Source organism: Pinus tabuliformis, chromosome J, assembly GCF_031772625.1.
Source record: "Pinus tabuliformis cultivar Carrire ecotype Pingquan chromosome J, CPIR1, whole genome shotgun sequence".
Taxonomy (NCBI): Eukaryota; Viridiplantae; Streptophyta; class Pinopsida; order Pinales; family Pinaceae; genus Pinus; species Pinus tabuliformis.
Genome location: NC_142295.1, coordinates 118,149,062 through 118,167,864, shown reverse-complemented (window position 1 = coordinate 118,167,864; position 18,803 = coordinate 118,149,062). Strand labels below are relative to the sequence as shown.

The 18,803-nt window shown below is 41.0% G+C and overlaps 4 pseudogenes; all 4 read right to left on the bottom strand.

Moving 5' to 3' along the window:
• Positions 1 to 3,951: 3,951 nt before the first annotated feature.
• Positions 3,952 to 4,542, bottom strand: LOC149225840 (gamma-glutamylcyclotransferase 2-3 pseudogene; annotated as a pseudogene).
• Positions 4,543 to 4,932: 390 nt separating this feature from the next.
• On the bottom strand, positions 4,933 to 5,712 carry LOC149225839 (protein NRT1/ PTR FAMILY 5.1 pseudogene; annotated as a pseudogene).
• A 4,011-nt stretch (positions 5,713 to 9,723) lies between these two features.
• LOC149225838 (gamma-glutamylcyclotransferase 2-3 pseudogene) lies at positions 9,724 to 10,314 on the bottom strand (annotated as a pseudogene).
• Positions 10,315 to 10,836: 522 nt separating this feature from the next.
• LOC149225837 (protein NRT1/ PTR FAMILY 5.3 pseudogene) lies at positions 10,837 to 11,484 on the bottom strand (annotated as a pseudogene).
• Positions 11,485 to 18,803: the final 7,319 nt, after the last annotated feature.

The window sequence follows — 18,803 nt, the reverse complement described above, 5'->3', positions numbered from 1 at the left end:
CCACCCACTTTCTTTTTAACAATACTTGTAAGTGTGGACTACACCTATTTTCTATACTTAGTTTATTTTTTAACTTTCCTAAGTATAACATTCACATACACAACGAAAACATTCAATTATTCATCTTCATCATTATTACCATTTACACATATGCACATCGGATATTTTAATGGGAGGGGCAACTCCCTGAAATATGAGTTTGCCCGATGATAATAACAGTTTTACATAAAATATACAGTTTTACAGTCTTTGTAGGAAACCCCAAGTTTCCTTGGTACAATATCTGTCACAACTGTGCAACCCAGCTTGCACCATTTAGACTACCTGAACCACCATTCGGAGTGCCCACCAATTCTACCGTCCGTCGCAACTCATTCACCATCACATTGTTCAGCACGTTGTTCACATACAGCTCGTTCAGCCAAATTCCCTCAACTCATTCAGGCGGATGCCCTCGCATGCCCTCGCTCGTTCACTCATTTAGTTCGGTGCCCTCGCCCGTTCTGTCGTTCAGACCAACCTCTTTCGTTCAGTCATTCGGGTGGACGTCCTCGCACGCCCTCGCTCATTCAGTTGTTCGGGCAGACGCCCTCACCCGTTCAGTAATTAAGACCAACCTCACGCATTCAGTCATTCAGCTCGACACCCTCACTCAAACGCCTTCGCACGATTTCTCCCAAATGCCTTCACACAACTTCGAATGCCTTCGAACGACCTCATTCGTTCAGTCGTTCAGGCCGACGCCCTTGCCCGAACACCTTTGAAAAACCTCACCCAAACAGTCGTTTAGACAAACACCCTTGGACGCCCTCGCACGTTCGGTTGTTCAGGCCGACGCCCTCGCACGCCCTTGCCCGAACACCTTCGCACGACTTGTGGCTCTATTTTCTGCATATGTTGTGGCTCTGTGCTACAGCCCAAGAGTCCGCCTGCACTTCGCCCAATTTTAGACTCTCCAAGTAGCTCACCCTCCTAGCTTGCATAAACACTTGGAAGCTTTTCTTGAATAATTTTTGCCACCATTCCAACACTTTACTTATATGGCGGTTGGCCCATTAGTTGGGGCATCGAATCACCAAGTTGACCCACCATTTCGTCCAACTCGCCCCTCCGTCACGTCGGCCCATGGTGTGGGCACCCATGTGCAGGACCGCCCCCACATATAAACTTTCCACTGCCAAACACTTAGTCATTTTTGCGATGACTCTTCGTGTCACACATTGGCTCGTCGCCTCCGTTCAGTCAGCTCGTCACACCGTGCAGGTGGGCCCCAACTCGCCGGTTACCATCGAACTCGTCGCTTACTCGTCCTTCGTGCACCCACTTCCAAATGAACTGAAACTCATGGGTGTTACATTCTCCCCCACTCTAAATAGTTTCCGTCCTCGACAACACCATCATACGGCATCGCAAAGTGTCACTAGCTCTAATATAAAAATTCTCATGATGCCTGCATCTTCTCTGCCATCGCATAAACCATAAAGGCTCATGTCTCCATAAATCAGAAAGTCTCCTCAATCCATGATCATCAACCACATCCGTCGCAATCCCCACATGCTGCCCCACCATGGAAGGCTGGTCCCTCCAACTCAAGCTACATGCTCACCACAACATATCGTGTCGACCTCATCATGTATCGTCATCATGTGAACTGTTTCCATGATACTTCAACATAATGCTAACACATCTCTGTACACCTCCTGAGCCGATGATTTGGACTAGTCAGGTGATTAGTCCAACTGTCACGCTCAAACCATGAGCATGAACATCCTCATGCCATCATCAATCGTTTCTCCTAGCCTCCTGTCACCACATCAAATCGATCAAAAATCCATCTCCATCTCCATCAAAGTGTAAGCCATGCCCAGGTCCACGAAGTAAACTCCATCTCGTCTGCAACATGCTGCCTGTTATCACAAAACCAGTACTAGGGACTGCAACCAAGCAAGGTCTCATGTAACTGTTTCAGACCATACTTTAGATTAGGAATTAGCCTTCCTAATCAGAGAGGGCTCTCTCACAACTCTTGACAAAATCCTTCAAACACTAGATGGCTAACTCTTTATTTACTTATGAAAGCATAACTGGTTGGAAACACATCAAACTGGCTCTGATTGGGCTATGGAGTCTACAATATCAAGTAAACAAGGAAAAACACAGTGACCTCATAGAAATCAAGGCTCTTAGCATTACATGTCAAACATATCTCACCAAAACATAGCTTGCTGTATACACAGGAAGTCAGAGCATATATTTATGAATTCTGAGTGATTGCATACAACAAAACCATAAAATAACATAAAGTACCACACATCATCACTACATTTGATCATGACAATCCTTCGAGAATCTTGAGAAGAGAATAACTCTGTTTTACTATTACTGTCAAAAAGGTCTTCCAATGGCCCAAAACAACACTGTTTTTCTATTAAGTGTCCAACCCTTTCTACATTCTAACTTTTTCTATTTATATGAATACATTCCTCCCTTTCTATAGGGAGCTCGAAAACCCTATTAACTACTCCTACATGCTACTAACTAATGCATTAATTACAAACATGTTGGGCTGTAATTACATAAAGCCCTAATCAAACTAAAACACTAATTCTTTTCTCCTCGCAGGCTTGATGCTTTCTTGGATGCTGGACAGCTGTATGATTTCCATTATGGCTAAGATATGTTAAGGGAGCATTCACCGAGCAAGCTGGTCTCGGATGCTAGCTGTAAGACAGCTTATTAATTGATAAAATTAATCATCCTATATCCACGGTCCCCTGTCTTCCATTCCTCTTCATCATTTAAAGACCACACTCCAAGTTCTTTGAACCTTCAATTAACAACGCATAATCACCATATGCTATATGATCTGGATACTTCAAGGACCAACAGGTGTATCAACCGAACATTCTGGTAACCCCACCAATACCCTAGTAGCTCGGTCATAAATTGCCTTTGAGAAAACTTTATGAAAATAAACAAAATATTTTATTTTCCCTTCAAGACCTACACCTGTCACTGTTTGAGTTGTTATGAAACCCATGTATGATCTCCCTGCTTGAGTTTGAGACCTTCTTTTACCATTAACTGACCTCATCATCAAAATTCATTGTTTTTCCACAAAACAGCATTCTACAGCAGTTTCGTAGCGCGCTACGAAACTGCTGTAGATGTCAAAACAGAACCTATATATCTTTGAAGCGTTTTCTGCTTAAATTCATGATCTCTTCAGACATTTGTACAGCTATTAGGAACCTAAATAGTTTTAAGAAGATGAAGCTTGCTTCTATCATTACATATCACATCCAACTTGATTAGCATCAAACCAATAAAAAGCTTCATAAATCCCAACTGGAACATAAAGTCACTGGAGTATTCCTTGCTGTCTTCAAATCTTCAAATGAGGTGGTCTTTTTCAAAGTACAGATCTTAAAGTTGGAAGAATTCAACACTTGGACATTAAGCTCCTTAGGATTATCAAACCAAACTATCTCACCCTTTGCAATTTGACTGGGTCTACATATATCAACTTCGGCTTGTCTGTCAGAATCAGCTGCATCTTTTTGTTGTAAAGTTTCCGAATTTTCTTAACCAATGAAACCATCACAATGAACTCCCCTGGATCTAGAAATTTCTCCCATTTAGAGTCAAAATCATCGATAGTATAAAATTTAGCCTTGTGCTCCTAATTCTCTACTGTCACTGATTTTCTTTTGGATGAAGGATTTGATGAAGATATAATTCCTACAGGGGCTCTGTTTTTTATGCATAGAACCTAGAAATCAAAGCTGCAATGTGGGCACTAGCAACTTTATCTCTCAATGGATCCACAATAACATCAGAGATATTCTAGATTGAGGCAGCGCATGTTATAGAACTCAAAAGGCTTGGCAAAATATCCTTTAAACCAATCTCGCGAATAAGACAACAAATTGCTGAAGTTCACACTGAAGTTCAGTACTTTGCATCTCCATTTGAAGTAGCATCTCCATCTTTGCATGTTAATACTTTCCTAACTGCATTTGCGAGGTCTGTCACGTAACTGTCATTGCAACCTATCTCAAGTAGAGCTGTCTCTAGTTGAAAGAGATATTCAATGTTAGGCCTGGAAGGACTCACAGCTCCAACAATTTGATGAGCCATCATTTCCAATGGTACAGGGTCCAGGTAATTTTAATTCGAATTCTTGTCTGTTGATGCAATGTACACAAGGACTCCAGATATAGCTGGCTCTATTGAATCCTTTTCAAAATAGAAATCAACGTAGGCCTTTTGGTCATATTCCTTCTCTCTCACTTCTAGATAAGATAAAGCAATATCTTCAGCTTCCTGTCCAGAAACCCTATAAGCAACGCCTCGACTGATGTGGCCATCGTGAGGCTCGAGTGTAACAGTCCTGCCGGGATTGGCAGGGGTTCCTCTATGGTCTGTGCTCCCTTGATGGAAAAGACGACGGTAGCCTTTGATGAAACCAACTCGTTGTTTGTCATAGTGGAAACCCGCCTTCCATATTATGGAACCGTAACCAAACACCGACAGAACCATCTTCTCCGCCTTGCCGTCAACCTCCCTCAATTCTACAGCCTCCAGGGGATGCCATTCAATCTTTCACGGATGCCATTCACTAGTGCACTCATCTTTTAACGACATCAATCAATATCATTCCAGCTTTTGCGCCACATCTCTATCCCAGTGTCACTAACCATGGCGGCCTTATGGCAATCAAATTCTTTATAAAGCTACTTGACACTTGGCATTAATCGCTTAGGACTGGGTGTGTTTTCTGCAGCATCAACCATATGAATCTGGTGATCTCCACTATTCAATTGTGGGCCCACCCTTTTCTTCTCTACTGGCCGGCCATCGATCTAGTAGCCAAAAGTATTAGTGTAGCACCTGTAAATTCACAAACTGATGTCCGCATACCATTATCTATCAAACCTTCTCTGCTTTTTCTAACACTGGACCATCCTTTGTTGCTGCTTTGTCCAAAAACCTCAAAACCGGAGTATGAGCAATGGGGAATCTGCCTTTAGCAACATAGGCTTTGGGGTCAACCTCATGAAGTTCCGTGGGATCCGACGGCACATTAACTCTCCATTTACGAACTACTGCAACAATTACTTGAGCCATGCGATCGAATGGATTCCCATTCTGAACTTTATGTCTGTAAAATGGAGTACCTATTAAGAATAGTATGACAGATATAATCAATCCCACCGTGGGAATAGCATAACCCACAGAGAATCCCACACGGTCCTGGAACTTGGAAGCTTTCTGACCGAAGTTGGAGCCCGGTGTGCATTCTGGCGGTCTCAGAGATTGCAATGAAACCGCCAATGTCAAAATTACCATCCCCGCAATATAGACGAATGAAAACACTGTGAATGTCCAATAGCGTCCCCAGTGAGTATCTGCAATATAGGCGCCGATGACAGGGGTGATCCAGATTGTACCAGACCAGTTAGAGACATTCGATGACGAGCTCACAGTATCTTCATGCAACTTATCTGTCAGGTAAATCACCAAATTGGAGGCAATCCCATAATAAGCCATCCTTTCGAAGACCTCATAGGCAACGACGAAGGAACAAGCCTTCCATCTTCCAGTTTTGGACCTGAGAACGGGCCTGCCTTTGAGATCGACAGAGCCATCCAATGCAATTAATCCCTGAGACTCCATATTAAAACTCTCTTGGTTTTCATCTCCGGCCATTGCTGCTTTGATGAGCGATGTTCAACAGAATCTTCAGTGTTCACTCCTGCTTATAAGTTTTCTCTGTGTATGACTCACGTGCTACTCCATGTTAAAACTCTGTTATTTTCATATCTAGCCATTGCTGAATGCTTGCACTAATCAGCTTGTAAGCTTTTATGAGTGATGGAGGCCAAAAACTTTGAAGTGCTCGCTCCTCCTAATACTTTCTTTTGTCGGTGTGGACCATGTGCCCCTTCACACCCAGATGCCCCTTCCTACATTTTCGCTGGGGTTTACAATATCAATATCAGATATAGCTGGCCATGACTTCTTAATTAGTTGAAACTTGCCCATTGTTATGGTCATGGGTGTGTAGCACCCTTTAGGTTTTTTACTACATGGAATAAGGATAAATTTTACCTTCAGAATTGGTAATATTGATGAGAATACCAGCATATGAATTCGGTCTTCTTGTGTTTTAGCAATTGTCATTTGGGTCTCCTCTGAGAATTCAAACAAATCCCCAGTTTCGTAGCACGCTACGAAACCACGCAAACAGGTAGCGCTGCGAAACTGCTAAACAGAATTCAGGCGCTGCGAAAACACCCTGCCTTTTAGATATGCTAAAAATTTTTGACAACAGCATTTTCAGTGATAACAGTGGCTCCACTAGGGATAGTGTGCCCTTGTGGTGCGCTAAGAACACGCAGCTCCAGTGCCTTACCCATTTGTGACAAACAGAAATTTGCTTGACAAGCATGACTGTAGGAGAAAGAAACTAATGCTACTGAAAAATAAATGCTCAGCTAACCTTGAGCTTATTTGCAATTTATCTACCTACCTACCCTAACCATTCAAACTTCCCTCAGCTCAATCAATATGAAACTTCCAATGCAGCCAATCATTTGCTTTGTCTGACATTTGATTTCTTTGCCTGTCCCGGAATTCAGAACCAATATGACAGTGTAATGACCGCTGCCACTGAAATCTTCCCTGACTGTATCGGATTTCAGAACTAATGTGATAGTGTAAAGACCGCTGCCACTGAAGTACTCTCCGATCTTCATAGGTAAACTGAAACACTGGAGAGCAAAACTCTTCCATATAATCAGCTACAGGATCCCAGAACACATGATCAGCTTGTCCTTCCACGACACTTTCCAGCTGTGCAAACTGATCTTCAACCACAGTGTTCAGTTCCTCAATCGTAAAAGAGAGGGGAACCAGCATAGTCTCCTTGCGTTCAGTCATAAAAAATTTATGGGAATAATGATCATGATCATGAAAATTGTATGCCTGAATTTGTCCTTCTAAACCTTCAATTTCTTTCTCAATGTCTTTGGCAAATTCATCAAAAAATTTCATCTTATCCTCTGACTTGCAGTCAAAAGATTTCAGATATGAGGACAGGGACAAAGAAAAAGATTCATTTGTTTCTTCTTTATTATGATCATCATTCCACTGTTTAAAACCTTCAACTGAAGGAGAGTTTACTTCCACCTCTGACCTATCTATCCATTCCTCCAAGAACATAAGCCAAAAGTCTGGCAATGACTTAATGGACTTGGCAGGCAAGCATTCAACCCACTGTTTGCATTTCCCTTGGAATGAATCATAAAATAACCTTATGCAAACATCCTCATGTTTAATTCTAAGAAGTTGTGCAAATTCACAAAAATCTGATATATGATCCAAAGTTAAACTCAGATTCTCTCCGTTAAATTTTGGACCATTCCTTAGAAAGTATGCATCCTTGGGAAAATGATTTGGGAAACCATGAATTCCTGAGAAATCTATGCATGCATACCTTGAACAAAGAAGAGCAGCTTCTGGGTCTTTCATAACTCCAGTGGAATCACCATGAATATATAAACCTTGAATTCTTCAACAATGAAGTCGCCAAGGTAGTTTTGCAGCCTTGAAAATCATTTGAACTCCTGCTACCTTCAGAAATTCAATCTTAAGCTCCTGGCAGACGCACCAAAATGTTATCATAAAACCAGTACTAGGGACTGCAACCAAGCAAGGTCTCATGTAACTGTTTCAGACCATACTTTAGATTAGGAATTAGCCTTCCTAATCAGAGAGGGCTCTCTCACAACTCTTGACAAAATCCTTCAAACACTAGATGGCTAACTCTTTATTTACTTATGAAAGCATAACTGGTTGGAAACACATCAAACTGGCTCTCATTGGGCTATGGAGTCTATAATATCAAGTAAACAAGGAAAAACACAGTGACCTCATAGAAATCAAGGCTCTTAGCATTACATGTCAAACATATCTCACCAAAACATAGCTTGCTGTATACACAGGAAGTCAGAGCATATATTTATGAATTCTGAGTGATTGCATACAACAAAACCATAAAATAACATAAAGTACCACACATCATCACTACATTTGATCATGACAATCCTTCGAGAATCTTGAGAAGAGAATAACTCTGTTTTACTATTACTGTCAAAAAGGTCTTCCAATGGCCCAAAACAACACTGTTTTTCTATTAAGTATCCAACCCTTTCTACATTCTAACTTTTTCTATTTATATGAATACATTCCTCCCTTTCTAGAGGGAGCTCGAAAACCCTATTAACTACTCCTACATGCTACTAACTAATGCATTAATTACAAACATGCTGGGCTGTAATTACATAAAGCCCTAATCAAACTAAAACACTAATTCTTTTCTCCTCGCAGGCTTGATGCTTTCTTGGATGCTGGACAGCTGTATGATTTCCATTATGGCTAAGATATGTTAAGGGAGCATTCACCGAGCAAGCTGGTCTCGGATGCTAGCTGTAAGACAGCTTATTAATTGATAAAATTAATCATCCTATATCCACGGTCCCCTGTCTTCCATTCCTCTTCATCATTTAAAGACCACACTCCAAGTTCTTTGAACCTTCAATTAACAACGCATAATCACCATATGCTATATGATCTGGATACTTCAAGGACCAACAGGTGTATCAACCGAACATTCTGGTAACCCCACCAATACCCTAGTAGCTCGGTCATAAATTGCCTTTGAGAAAACTTTATGAAAATAAACAAAATATTTTATTTTCCCTTCAAGACCTACACCTGTCACTGTTTGAGTTGTTATGAAACCCATGTATGATCTCCCTGCTTGAGTTTGAGACCTTATTTTACCATTAACTGACCTCATCATCAAAATTCATTGTTTTTCCACAAAACAGGATTCTACAGCAGTTTCGTAGCGCGCTACGAAACTGCTGTAGATGTCAAAACAGAACCTATATATCTTTGAAGCGTTTTCTGCTTAAATTCATGATCTCTTCAGACATTTGTACAGCTATTAGGAACCTAAATAGTTTTAAGAAGATGAAGCTTGCTTCTATCATTACATATCACAGCCAACTTGATTAGCATCAAACCAATAAAAAGCTTCATAAATCCCAACTGGAACATAAAGTCACTGGAGTATTCCTTGCTGTCTTCAAATCTTCAAATGAGGTGGTCTTTTTCAAAGTACAGATCTTAAAGTTGGAAGAATTCAACACTTGGACATTAAGCTCCTTAGGATTATCAAACCAAACTATCTCACCCTTTGCAATTTGACTGGGTCTACATATATCAACTTCGGCTTGTCTGTCAGAATCAGCTGCATCTTTTTGTTGTAAAGTTTCCGAATTTTCTTAACCAATGAAACCATCACAATGAACTCCCCTGGATCTAGAAATTTCTCCCATTTAGAGTCAAAAGCATCGATAGTATAAAATTTAGCCTTGTGCTCCTAATTCTCTACTGTCACTGATTTTCTTTTGGATGAAGGATTTGATGAAGATATAATTCCTACAGGGACTCTATTTTTTATGCATAGAACCTAGAAATCAAAGCTGCAATGTGGGCACTAGCAACTTTATCTCTCAATGGATCCACAATAACATCAGAGATATTCTAGATTGAGGCAGCGCATGTTATAGAACTCAAAAGGCTCGGCAAAATATCCTTTAAACCAATCTCGCGAATAAGACAACAAATTGCTGAAGTTCACACTGAAGTTCAGTACTTTGCATCTCCATTTGAAGTAGCATCTCCATCTTTGCATGTTAATACTTTCCTAACTGCATTTGCAAGGTCTGTCACGTAACTGTCATTGCAACCTATCTCAAGTAGAGCTGTCTCTAGTTGAAAGAGATATTCAATGTTAGGCCTGGAAGGACTCACAGCTCCAGCAATTTGATGAGCCATCATTTCCAATGGTACAGGGTCCAGGTAATTTTAATTCGAATTCTTGTCTGTTGATGCAATGTACACAAGGACTCCAGATATAGCTGGCTCTATTGAATCCTTTTCAAAATAGAAATCAACGTAGGCCTTTTGGTCATATTCCTTCTCTCTCACTTCTAGATAAGATAAAGCAATATCTTCAGCTTCCTGTCCAGAAACCCTGTAAGCAACGCCTCGACTGATGTGGCCATCGTGAGGCTCGAGTGTAACAGTCCTGCCGGGATTGGCAGGGGTTCCTCTATGGTCTGTGCTCCCTTGATGGAAAAGACGACGGTAGCCTTTGATGAAACCAACTCGTTGTTTGTCATAGTGGAAACCCGCCTTCCATATTATGGAACTGTAACCAAACACCGACAGAACCATCTTCTCCGCCTTTCCGTCAACCTCCCTCAATTCTACAGCCTCCAGGGGATGCCATTCAATCTTTCACGGATGCCATTCACTAGTGCACTCATCTTTTAACGACATCAATCAATATCATTCCAGCTTTTGCGCCACATCTCTATCCCAGTGTCACTAACCATGGCGGCCTTATGGCAATCAAATTCTTTATAAAGCTACTTGACACTTGGCATTAATCGCTTAGGACTGGGTGTGTTTTCTGCAGCATCAACCATATGAATCCGTTGATCTCCACTATTCAATTGTGGGCCCACCCTTTTCTTCTCTACTGGCCGGCCATCGATCTAGTAGCCAAAAGTATTAGTGTAGCACCTGTAAATTCACAAACTGATGTCCGCGTACCATTATCTATCAAACCTTCTCTGCTTTTTCTAACACTGGACCATCCTTTGTTGCTGCTTTGTCCAAAAACCTCAAAACCGGAGTATGAGCAATGGGGAATCTGCCTTTAGCAACATAGGCTTTGGGGTCAACCTCATGAAGTTACGTGGGATCCGACGGCACATTAACTCTCCATTTACGAACTACTGCAACAATTACTTGAGCCATGCGATCGAATGGATTCCCATTCTGAACTTTATGTCTGTAAAATGGAGTACCTATTAAGAATAGTATGACAGATATAATCAATCCCACCGTGGGAATAGCATAACCCACAGAGAATCCCACACGGTCCTGGAACTTGGAAGCTTTCTGACCGAAGTTGGAGCCCGGTGTGCATTCTGGCGGTCTCAGAGATTGCAATGAAACCGCCAATGTCAAAATTACCATCCCCGCAATATAGACGAATGAAAACACTGTGAATGTCCAATAGCGTCCCCAGTGAGTATCTGCAATATAGGCACCGATGACAGGGGTGATCCAGATTGTACCAGACCAGTTAGAGACATTCGATGACGAGCTCACAGTATCTTCATGCAACTTATCTGTCAGGTAAATCACCAAATTGGAGGCAATCCCATAATAAGCCATCCTTTCGAAGACCTCATAGGCAACGACGAAGGAACAAGCCTTCCATCTTCCAGTTTTGGACCTGAGAACGGGCCTGCCTTTGAGATCGACAGAGCCATCCAATGCAATTAATCCCTGAGACTCCATATTAAAACTCTCTTGGTTTTCATCTCCGGCCATTGCTGCTTTGATGAGCGATGTTCAACAGAATCTTCAGTGTTCACTCCTGCTTATAAGTTTTCTCTGTGTATGACTCACGTGCTACTCCATGTTAAAACTCTGTTATTTTCATATCTAGCCATTGCTGAATGCTTGCACTAATCAGCTTGTAAGCTTTTATGAGTGATGGAGGCCAAAAACTTTGAAGTGCTCGCTCCTCCTAATACTTTCTTTTGTCGGTGTGGACCATGTGCCCCTTCACACCCAGATGCCCCTTCCTACATTTTCGCTGGGGTTTACAATATCAATATCAGATATAGCTGGCCATGACTTCTTAATTAGTTGAAACTTGCCCATTGTTATGGTCATGGGTGTGTAGCACCCTTTAGGTTTTTTACTACATGGAATAAGGATAAATTTTACCTTCAGAATTGGTAATATTGATGAGAATACCAGCATATGAATTCGGTCTTCTTGTGTTTTAGCAATTGTCATTTGGGTCTCCTCTGAGAATTCAAACAAATCCCCAGTTTCGTAGCACGCTACGAAACCACGCAAACAGGTAGCGCTGCGAAACTGCTAAACAGAATTCAGGCGCTGCGAAAACACCCTGCCTTTTAGATATGCTAAAAATTTTTGACAACAGCATTTTCAGTGATAACACTGCCCATGATGTTTGGTGTCAATGTGATACATGAAACCAGTATCATCTATCCCAACATCATCATCCATATGTGTAAAATCCATCTCCTCAATATGAAGATATCCTCTCATCAAACCGACTCTTGATGTGCCACATCCAAGTCCACGAAGCAACCTCCATCATAATCGCAATGTGCCATCCCTCAAGTCTACCAAGAAAACAAGTATACACCTATCTCATCATCCATGTGCTGCCCATGATCATAGATTAATCAGCTCCCATGTATCAAAAGTGGTTAAGTCTCGGCTCAACCCATGCCCAAGTGTTGCCACCAAGCCATCATTATCGCTGCGACTCCATCACTCCAAAGTGTCTCATATGATCCTCCACATCAAGTCACTCTCTCAAGCACACCCATAAATGTACTCAAAAGTATGCACCCCATATTGCATTGAAGTCCCTGACCTCAACTCCTCAATGCATCAGATCCTCTAAGTCCACCATAATATGAAGTCCCCAAAAGTCACAACCTCATGTCATCATGAGCTCCATGAGTCGTCTCCAACCAACATCCCAGCAACATACATGTCTCAGCCCAAAGGTCCATGCAATATGCCTCAGCTCTCCATGTAGTAGGAATGCTCCATAGTCTGCTCACAATTCCAACCAATTCCATGGCCTTGTTGTACAAGAGTGCACAACATCCCCATCGGCTCATAAATAAAACATCTCCATGTCACATCAGCAAATCCACCTGCACAACATCCCTACCTTGGCACTCCTCATTGGATGCCCATAAGTGACACCTCTACAAGTTCTCTTGCATAATGTCCCTGCATAAGACTTCCATGCTCCATGTCTTCAACTCGATGTCCCTGACTCAAGTTGCCCATGTTGTCCCACTAAGTAGACCCATCACAACAATCGGCCATGCTCATCCAAGTATGCAATCCGGTCTAGTGAACTCAGTCACCCAAACCATATCATCATCACATGAGTCTCTCCCACCATGGCTCCCCCACTGAAGGTTCCACCAAGACTTCCTCTTAGTCTTGGCCATGAGAAGTCCACCCAAGTGTCATCAAACTAAGTCTGTGCCCTTCTCCAATCTGTCCATGAGTCATACTGAGAACTTAGCCAATTTCTCCATATGGCTAAAGCATGACCCATTCCTCTGTAATGATAATCACATTACTCCCTTGTAATGGGAATTTGCATCTTCTGCCATAAGGTCACAAACAGCCCCAAAAAGCTCTGCAATAGTCAACGGTCCTTTCTTCTACATACAAGGCTTCATCATAGACATCCATGGTAAGATCCTCCATTGCATCGGCAAACTGATTTTTCCCTTCCCTACATATGGCCCATCTACCAAAATCTCAAATGAAACACAAGTATAAGTAGTACTCACTTCATCATGAGGCTCCTCCATGTGAGTATCCTCATCCACCAATGTCTGCAAATCAATTTCAAGTTCATCCTCCATCGTTGTCATGCCTGCAACATCCTCAAACATCACGGCTTCTTCTTCTTTGTTGTCATCACAATCTGCAGCTGCAACCTACTCCATTGCCCAACCAAGTCGAAGAAGTTCATCTTCAACATTTCTTTCCAAGACTTCAAGTTCATCTTGAATCCGTGGGTTCTCCTCTTTCATCAGCTTCAACCTATACAAGGTCAGCAAGAGCTTCCCTTCGCATTCTTCCAAACCTGCCATGTCTTGTCGTTCAGCTTGGCCCAAGCACGATGCTTCACCCCTGCTAAACCTGTAACAAAGTATTACACTTCCTTCGATGAGCCTGGTTCAACTGAATCAAGCTCTAATACCACTTGTCACACCCCTATCCTGGTGGTACTCTTCCAACCGCATGATGGGGGGTGTGGAAACATTCAATTATTTATCTTCATCGTTATTACCATTTACACATATGCACAATGGATATTTTAATGGGAGGGGCAACTCCCTGAAATATGAGTATGCCTGATGATAATAATAGTTTTACATAAAATATACATTTTTACAGTATTTGCAGGAAACCCCAAGTTTCCTTGGTACAATATCTGTCACAACTATGCAACCCAGCCTGTACCGTTCAGACTACCTGAACCACCATTCAGAGTGCCCAACAGTTCTACCGTCCATCGTAACTCGTTCACCATCGCATTGTTCAGCATGTCATTCATCTACAGCTCATTCAGCTGAACGCCATCAACTCGTTCAGGCAGACGCCCCTGCTCGTTCACTCGTTCAGGCCGTCGCCCTCACATGCCCTTGCCCGTTCCATCATTCAGACCAACCTCACTCGTTCAGTCATTCAGGCGAATGCCCTCGCACGCCCTCACCCGTTCAATCATTTGGGCATATGCCCTCGCACGCCCTCGCCCGTTTAGTCGTTTGGCTAGGCACCCTTGCTCGAATGCCTTCACATGATTTCTCCCAAATGCCTTCGCACAAATTCAAATGCCTTTGAAAGACCTCGACCATTCAGTTGTTCAGGCTGGCGCCCTCACACGCCCTCGCCTGAACGCCTTTGAACAACCTTGCCTGAACAATCGTTCAGACAAACGCCCTCACCCATTTGGTTTTTCAGGCTGACGCCTTCACACGACCTGCAACTCCGTTTTCTGCGTTTCCTCCGGCTCCATGCTAGGGCCCAAGAGTCCACCTGCACTTCACCCAATTTTAGACTCTCCAAGTAGCTCGCTCTTCTAGCTTGCATAAACAGTTGGAAGGTTTGCTTGAATTATTTTTGCCACCATTCCAATGCGTTACTTATATGGTGGTTGGCCCATCAGTTGGGGCGTCGACTCACCAAGCCGACCCACTGTTTCGTCCAACTCGCCCCTCCGTCACGTCGGCCCATGGTGTGGGCACCCATGTGTGGGACTATCCCCACATATAAACTTTCCATCACCGAACACTTAGTCATTTTTGCGATGACTCTTCGTGTTGTACGTTGGCTCGTCTCCTCTGTTCGATCAACCTATCACACCATGCGGGTAGGCGCCAACTCACTTGTTACCACCCAGCTCATTGCTTGCTCGTTCGTCGTGCGCACACCGCCAAATGAACCACAACTCATGGGCGTTACACGACTGGACCCAACAACGCTCAAGTTGAAACACGTGTTGAAAGGGGCCACCGAAGCAACGTGCGAGGGATTCCTTTGCTTTTCGAAGGTGACCGCGATAGAATTGTAGATCGGGGTTGCTAGTTGTGTGTAGTGCACAATGGTGCTCAACTTGGTGCTGCCATGGCCTTGTGTGCCGAATCGTAGCTTCTCTGTGTCGATTGCAAGGGGGACACCATTGACGTCGATTCTCTACACACCAATGTAAAAGTCATCAACGGAGTGTGGATGAGGCCAAGGGAGAGGTCTCACCAAGGTGGTGGAAGGAAAACGAGTGGTCCATTGGCAAAGAAGAGAGCTCCAGGTTGATTGCCACCTGGCAGACACATGGCAAACTTGCGACTGAACCCCTTCACGACAGAGAGCTTAGATGGCAATGTTGGACAACTACGAAGATATGATGGACAACTATGGAGTTGGACTCATTGGAGCACTAACTATTGTCCGTGGAGGGTTAGTCACCGAGAAAGGGCATTGGTAAAGGTGCATATCATTTGGAATTTATCCTATGCCCCTATTAAAGTGATATAATATTAGTGATGTCAAGTTTTTAATTCACATTAATTGTTTTTTCTATATGAATGTCATTAATTGTATATGCACATTAATATCTTAAATTATGGAGAGGATTAAACTGTATCAAAATTTACAGGTTAAATAATACTTTAGTCACTAAATTGAATGAAAAGCTTAAATTGGTGTTTAGTTGATCAAGATCTTATTTATTAAAATAGTTTTCATTAGCACCTAGATGGGGTACTTATAGGAAGGGACATGATGGTTCCCATGTGTCACATCGACAACATCTCTAGGATAGAGAGAGGTTATGGCAATGAGATTTGACTTGAAAAGGAATGATGAGGAGGAGTGCGGCTTACTCCCTCGTTTAATTCCATTATAATGTAAGTCGGCTCTATATTCAACCCTGTGCACACCGTGTAATTAAAGATATGGACTATAGGCTTGTAAAGTGAAGGACAACTAGTCTTTGAGTGTGACATTATGAATGGTCATGGACTTCTTATAATTTGCAGTGCTTCTAATCTTTAAAGGGACAACCAATCTTTGAGTGTGACATTATGAATGGTAATGGAGTTCCTATCATTTGCATGGCTTTGATTCTTTAAAGTGAAGGCCTTCTCTAATTATTAAAATATTTCTAATTGCTTAAAATTTTTAAGTTGAATCGTGATTTTAGTAATTTTAATTTTATTGAAATTGAAATATACATAATTATCAATATTATGTTAAATAAATTGTATATAATAAATAATAACATATTTAGATCGGGTTTGGAGTTTGTTTTAAAATTGTTTTTGCTTGGCTAAAAGCTGATTTTTTTTGGATGTAAGGAAACAAGTTAATGGCCCAAGACTTAGAAGCATCTGACATGAGTGAAAGCATGGCCCAAGACCCAAAGGCATCTGGCACGAGTGAAAGCATACCCCTAACAAGTTATTCCAAGTGACATATTTTTCCTTAAATAACTATGATAAATATATAAAAATATAGAATATTTTTATCCAAATTTTATATACCTTATAATTTTACACTATAAATTGCTTAAGTTTAAGCTTTGGCAATGGTTTTGAAGTCTTTCCATTCCATTAAAGTGAAGATAAAGATCATATGGGGCCACTCTAATATGGATGTACCACATCTTTCTGCCGAGAATAAATTTGAGAGGATAAGGGGAATTACTAAGAAGTAAAATTATTATGTTCTTAGTATTAGGGTTTTAAAAAAGGAAAATCTTTCCTAAAAGTGGGAGCAAAATTGAAATAAATAAATTTTGTAAAAGCTTTTTTTTTTACTATAAGAAATTAAAAAGGTAAAAAGAAGGTTTATAAGGTTAATAAAATAATAATATGAAAAATTAAATTATTAATAAAGTTTATGATTTAAAGATTAAATTATGATATAAACATATGTAATAAAAATAAATTAATTAATAGATTGAGAAGAAATCATTTGTAAAAAAGCCTTAAACCATATTTACAGTTAAAAAATATTATTAAAAATTTATTTTAAAAGAAAGACAAAAATGATTATATATATGAATGATAAAATGAGTAAAATCTTTGGTTAATGTAAAGAGTTGTAGCATCTCTACTTCACAATGACAAATTTAAGTATAAATTTTAATAACCCATATGTTATCGTATAATGACTTATTATAATAAATTTAATATAGTATTTTTTATATTGAACTCTAATTTATTTTGTTTTGTGGTTTTAATGGTCCAAAAATTTAGAAAAACATATTGAATAATCCGTATTTTGATTCATATTATCATTTTGAAAACCAATCAACTTTTTATAATGATGTTAGTGTCAGAGCATACATAACACACAACGGATTTATACTCAGAGACTTAGACGGCAATAGCAGAGAATAATTCACAGAGACAAACAAATGGAGAAACAACAAGATTACTTAGTCAGAAACAGCGGAATAGATAAAACAATCACTGGAGAACAGAAATCACTTTGCATTACATAACAGGGTTGGGCCTTGGCTCGCTTTTCTTGGCCAGAGAAATTACAAATTTATAGAGGCAGAAGAAGGATCTAGAATCCTGTATGTGATTCAGATGGAGATTTGGAATGATCTAGAAACTACTGGCGTTGTAGGAGGATCTAGAATCCTGCATGTGATTCTAGAAACTACTGGCAGTGTAGAAGGATCTAGAATCCTGCATGGATTTGGCTTCACACTTAACATTCTCCCACTTGAAGCCAAATAAGAGTGATCAAGTCACATCGAGTCCTACCATGCCTCTACATAACTCATGTTTATTTCGTGGTAGAATCTTAGTGAGCATATCAACAGGGTTCTTATCTATATGGATCTTTTCCAAGGATAACTGTTCTTCCTCCAACACATGCCGGATCCAATGGTACCTTAAGTCAATGTGCTTGGTTTTTGAATTAAATGTTGGGTTTTTCACCAAGTGAATGGCACTATGACTATCACAATATAACACATACTTGTCCTGCTTTATTCCTATCTCTCCTAGGAATCGCTGCATCCACAGCATCTCTTTACAAGCTTCTGTTGCAACTATATGCTCTACTTCTGTTGTAGAGAGGGCTACTATTCTTTGCAGCCTTGACACCCAAGATATTGCTGCACCTGCAAATGTATACAAATAACCTATAGTGGACTTTCTGGTATCCATATCTCCAGCCATATCCACATCTATAAATCCTTCAAGCACTGTCTCATCATGACCAAAACATAAACAATAATGACTATTACCCTTGAGATACCTTAAAATCCATTTTACTGCTTGCCAATGTTGTTTGCTTGGATTGGTAAGGATCCTGCTCACTACTCCCACTGAATATGCAATGTCTGGTCGTGTGCATACCATGGCATACATTAAGCTGCCAACTGTTGAAGCATTAGGAATTCTGCTCATCTCTTCTTTCTCTTTGTCATTACTAGGACATAATTCGGTACTCAGCTTGAAGTGGGCTGCAAGGGGTGTACCAACTGGCTTGGCATCCTTCATATTAAACCTGTCAAGCACCTTCTTGATATATTTTTCTTGTGATAGCTA